Here is a 5,562-nt window from a genome sequence, read left to right as displayed (position 1 = left end):
CATCTGGTTCCAGTCTCTGTTTGGCAACAAGTCTCTGTACGTGGCTCTGTTCGTGCAGCCAAAAAATCTCGCGTACTTCACAACTTGCCACTCTTCAAAGATTTAGTTAGAAACTGAAGCTTACAGCACATGCTGCTGGATTAAGCATCTTAAGTGAGAGTCTCATGGGCCCAAAATATCTCTTGTACCCACACATTTCCTGGTAGGCCAAACTTCACAAAATAAACACAGATGACCTCTCTCCCATCCACTCTTCCGGAAAGTTTAGAAATGATGCAACCTTTTGGCAGCGTGACACGACACATTGCTTGATTTGAGCAGAGCATGAACTTCTTCATTCTGTGCGAATGTGGACAAACAGACATTTACATTTGCGCGGCCCCAGATTCTGAAACACGATGGCATCCACTTTACCAAGATGAGCTGTTAAGTAAGTGGCCTTGGTTTGGGGGAAGAAGGAGTCCACACGTGAAACAGGACCCATGGTTGCTTCATGGTGACACCCGAGACATATGAGAAAGTAGAAGCTGGCTGTCCTGTCAATACTAGGTTTCTTTCTCTTTCTTCATACCCCTGTGTGCAGGAGTAACAATGTCTGGAATCAATCGATCCTCTTCGGAGAGGGGGAGTGTTTTCCCACACATGACGCTGGCCCGTTCACTCTTTGCCTCTGCAGCAGAGTGTGGGCAGTGCAATCTCACACTGCTCTCCTGCCTGGCCTGATTGTCGCTGCTGTGAACTCAGCTCTCCGCTGTTTCCTTTCCAGAAGCGCTGATTCGGATTTTCTTAATAAACATAAATAAAACTTTGATGTTGGTCAGCATGTTGTGTGCCCCTCTTTGACTAATTTCAGATTTTTTTTTCAGATTTCTGGATGCAAGAATTGTTCCCTTACCCATTTCCCAGAGTTTGTATGGTTTTCAACATTTTCTTTTTCTTGAAATTTTCTAAGAAAAACTTTGTGTTCTCTACTCCTACTGAAATAGGTAATCAGTATTTAGGAGCGCCATAATCTGTAATTTTTGTGCTTAAGTGGGCAAAACCTTACTAAGGTAGTCTGGGCATAAAGCAGGACCTGTTGTACTGTAGGGCTTTTTACATGCTGGTCCCAACCTGTTTCTCCAGCTTGTTACTCCCTGTGCTGTGTCCCTGTCACTGTGCTGCTCACACGGCACAAGTGACCAGTTGCTTCCGTTTCTAATCTGTCAAGGCCTCCGCTGTGTTCTTGCTGTGCACGGCTAGTGTGCAACTTGGGCACCGTGCAAATTCCCACAAGCTCTGCATGGCCTTGTCCAGAGGAAGAGTTCATTGTTCATGCAATGCCGGGCTGCTAATGCTTCTCAGTTCCTTTATTTGTAAGGTCACAGGAGTGACACCCGATTCACAATCCCCTGGCCACAGTTTGAGTAGTGTAACCCTAGGGTTCTACCTTCAACAGATTCTCACTATGTTTTGGACAATCTTAGATGATATTGGTTTGGCACTTTGAGTGGATCCCTCAGCCTGGTGCCCTATTACTCTACTTGTGTCTGATTTAGCCTTACTCATCTTTGAAATCTCACCTTGTTTCTTAAAATTGAGGAATAATTCACATAGAAAAAAATTCATCAGTAAATGTAGCGGGCTTTTGAACATCTACATTTTTGAGCAACTATCACCACTGTCTAATTCTAACCCATTTCTCTCAGCCTTGAGTGAAGCCTGTGCTCATCTGTGGTCACTTCCTTTTGCCTCTTGCTGGTTGGCTCTGCTTGCAGCCTCTGTGAACTTCCTCATTCTGGAGTGTTCCTATCAATGGGATCATATGATACCCAGTCTTTTGTGACATAGCATGATATTTTCAGAGTTTTTGTATATGGTGGCATATCAGTTCTTTGTTCTGTTTATGGATAAATAATATTCCATTGCATGGAGACTCCATCCTTTGTCTATGCAGCAATTGATAAATATTTCAGTTATTTTCACTTTTTGGTTTTTAAGAATAACACTGCTAGGGGCAGGGATTTAGCTCAGTGGCCCAAGTGCCTGCCTGCAAGCAGGAAGTCATGAGTTCAGTCCCTGGTACCAAAACAAAACAAACAAACAAACAAAAGACTAACACTGCTAGTAACATGTACTAGTTTCTGTTTTTATTTTCATTTTATTTATCTATTTACTTATTTTTGGAACCATGGATTGAACTTACAACCTTGTACTTGCCAGGCAAACATATAATAGTTTTTATTTTAACTGAGAAAAAACATTTAATACAGGCCTTATAATGCTTTCTTTCTATTTTTCTTAATTCCTAGAAATGGTTCCTGAAAGAATGAATATTTAATAAAATGAAAATATTTTAGGCTATTGGCATTTGTTTCTTTGTACTGAAAGAATTTTTATTTTTTATTTTAAAGAAAAATACATACAAAATCAGAGTTTCACATCAGACTAATAGAAGAGTAACAATAATCATACATTGCATATTGTTGTCTTCATTAAGTAGTTACTCAGAGTACAAGATATAGGCATGCAATATCATTCAAACAATATTAGCACCAATCTTTCTCTTCAATGAACTAAGAGAAATTAGCTGTATAACTATCTTAACTATCTTGTGTGTGTATATATACGTAAGATAGTAAGTATACACAAGATAGTTAAGATAGATATATATACATATATATGTGTGTATATCTATCTTACATGTATATATGTAAGATATATATATATATATATATATATATATATATATATTCTCTTTTCTTTCCTTTCCCCTTTCCTTCAACAGTTCAGAATATTTCTCTGGAATTATTATTCTTTTAAAAGTACCTGCAGTAGCTTTGTTGTTTTCCTTTCAGTGTTGTATTATTTGGTCCTCTAAGGTTAACTTTGTGAGGATTTGCCAGACCATTTTCTAACGTGGCTGTACAATTTTACATGCCTACAAGCAATGTGTGAAAGTTCCGGTTTCTTTATATTCCTGCCAACATTTGTTATTTCTGTTTTTCTCCTCAAAAAAATTATAGCCTGCCTAGTGTGCAATATATATATATATATACGCATATATTTATGTCTGTAAACTCAATTTTTCTCCTCCCCGAATGAATCAATCTTGTTCTTCTCTCTGCTATCAGAAGAATATATGGTATAGGAAGATTGTTAGAGTAGCTGATGGTGGAGGGGGCTTTATTATATGTTAGGTGCTGTGTAAGTGTTTTAAATGTGTGAGGCATCAAATCCTCATGTCTTTGCGGAAGGCTGGTCTTACCATCTCCATTTTATAGAAGAGGGCATGAGTAGAAAGTATATTGTCCAAAATTATGAGTTTACAGGAAGGATAGTTGTAATTTCAACCTCTGGGCATATCTGATCCCAAAGATAATGCTCTTAACTCTCAAGTTTTCAATAACTGGGAGCTAGTAATATTAAATCTCTCTTTATAGCACACTCATGTTGCTGGGGTTGTGGTTCAGTGATAACATGCTTCCTGCCCAGCATGTGCAAAGTCCCGGGTTCAATGTCTAGCACTGAAAAAAAAAACCACCCAGATGCAACACTGGATTCAAATTTGAACAGAGGAATTTAAATAAATGTGTTTTTATAAAAACAAGCTGGTGGTGTCCAGTTAGAACTGGCTATGATTCATTCCTGAAGATTTGATGGAATTTTATCCTTAAGTTTTACTCAAGAATGTTTCTATGAAGTACTGTCGACAGCTCTCATTTTTCTATTCAGATGTCTTATATCTAAGCCTTAATAAATTGTCCTACTTCTAAAGCTATGTCACACCCAGCGTTTAAAACTCTGTGAAGTGTCATTTATTTATTCCCAAACATCCACCAGTCTTATCTTATGTTGATTGCACCTTTGAATTTAATCTTGCAGAAGACTATTTGGAATTCACATGATGCGTATTTATTAACATCTCTTCTGAAACTGGTATGTGCAAGAAAGATACTTTTTCTCTACCAATTTCCTCTTTCTGAAAAATGAGACAATTCAAGACACTACCACTCGGGAAATTGTTGCTATCTTCTGTTTTTGCAGGGGTTTTTGTAACACATAATTTTTATTTAACCTAATTACTAGCTGGGCATGGTGGTACATGACTATAATTCCAGCATTTGAGGAGGCTGAGGCAGAAAGATCGTAAGTTTGAGTCCAGCCTGGGCAATTTAGGAACTTGGTGAAAGTATGTCTCAAAAAAAAAAAAAAAAAAAAAAGTGGGGGATGCAGATCAATACAAAGGCCTTACATTCAAACTCTAGCATTAGAAAACAAACCAAAAAGCTAATTATTATGTTACTAGGTGTCTTATGGTATGTGTGCCTACACTTTGCTACATTTTAGAGATATTTCTTCAGCACATTTCTCAATTTTTCCAAACTGCACTGCCATATCTTTGGCATGGGTATAACAAACTGTGGTTATCTTATATCCTGATATATCCTTATTTCATTAAAATGATAGTTGTAACATATATGTATAGATATATACCTGTATTTGTGTTCAAACTAGTAAAATATAGAAGTAACAAAAATAAATCTTGCAGTAAAAGAACTGTTTAAATTATTTGATCGTGAAGTTTTCCCTGTCCAATGTTTTCAAAGCAACGCTTCTATAAATAACTCAAGAGTCTATGTAGTGCCACCCTCCCCCCAGCTCTGTAATTCTCAGAAGGAGTTAATCACTTCCTCTTCCTTCCTGCGGAGGCCATAATGTGTCAAGGCATTGAGGATGTCGTGTTGCAATTTATTTATTTACAGGTCTGCTTGTCTCTGAGGACAAGACTCATGTCTTACTGTTTTACTAACATGATGCCTAAAGCCTAAAGGGTGCCCAGTCAATGCTATTGACTTGAGTGTCTGTCACTGTCATTGTTGACATGTGCACATGGCTCCAAGCCCAGGTGAGGCCACTAATGCATATAGCTCTGAAACAGGGCGGAAGAAAACCCTCACCTCTGAGGCAGAACCCAACATATTTAATAACTTTAGTTAAAGGGCCTCTTATGTGTTACTGTGAGCTTCAGATTGTGAATTCTCACCAAATACATCAGAAAACTCAATTTACTTGAATACTTCTGTGTTAGTATTGCTTCAAAAGAGATACCAGTATGCCATCCTGATGGCTATACCTTTACAAAATTCTTTTTATTCCCAAATACTGTTTTGTTGTTGAGCTTTGATTGAGCAGCAGCAGACTGTGTTTTCTGATCCGGAACAAAGTTAGGAAGAAACTGTTGGTGTCATCCTTTGCTTCCTTGTCCACAGTTTCTTTTACCATGTGCTCTTCATCAGATCGTGTTCTATTCTCTTGTCCCCCCAAGTTCTGTCTCAATTCACGTGTTTGCCACTAAAAAATGTGTTAAGGCCTGGGGATGTAGCTCAGTGTTAGGGTGCTTGCCTAGCATATACAAGGCCCAAGGTTCAACCCTCCCTACATAAAAACAAAACAAAGCCATGCTGGGTCTTGGAGGAGTATAATAAGAAGCCAATTCATCCTTCCCATGAACTGCACAAACCATAAGGAAGAGAAACAAGCCAGTTCACCCTTCCTGTGAGTCAGCAGAAGCCATGCTGG

At 38.3% G+C, this 5,562-nt stretch overlaps 1 long non-coding RNA gene across 1 annotated transcript; it reads left to right on the top strand.

Annotated features, from left to right (window-relative positions):
* Positions 1-332: 332 nt before the first annotated feature.
* LOC134471167 (uncharacterized) lies at positions 333-823 on the top strand. The gene is made up of 2 exons (XR_010040476.1): positions 333-430; positions 584-823. It is a non-coding gene; the product is annotated as an uncharacterized LOC134471167 (long non-coding RNA).
* The last annotated feature ends 4,739 nt before the right edge of the window (positions 824-5,562 follow it).

Source organism: Cavia porcellus, unplaced genomic scaffold (assembly GCF_034190915.1).
Source record: "Cavia porcellus strain 051 isolate PalLab524CR breed Dunkin Hartley unplaced genomic scaffold, mCavPor4.1 scaffold_17, whole genome shotgun sequence".
NCBI classification, from domain to species: domain Eukaryota; kingdom Metazoa; phylum Chordata; class Mammalia; order Rodentia; family Caviidae; genus Cavia; species Cavia porcellus.
This window is presented reverse-complemented; position numbering and strand designations above follow the sequence as displayed.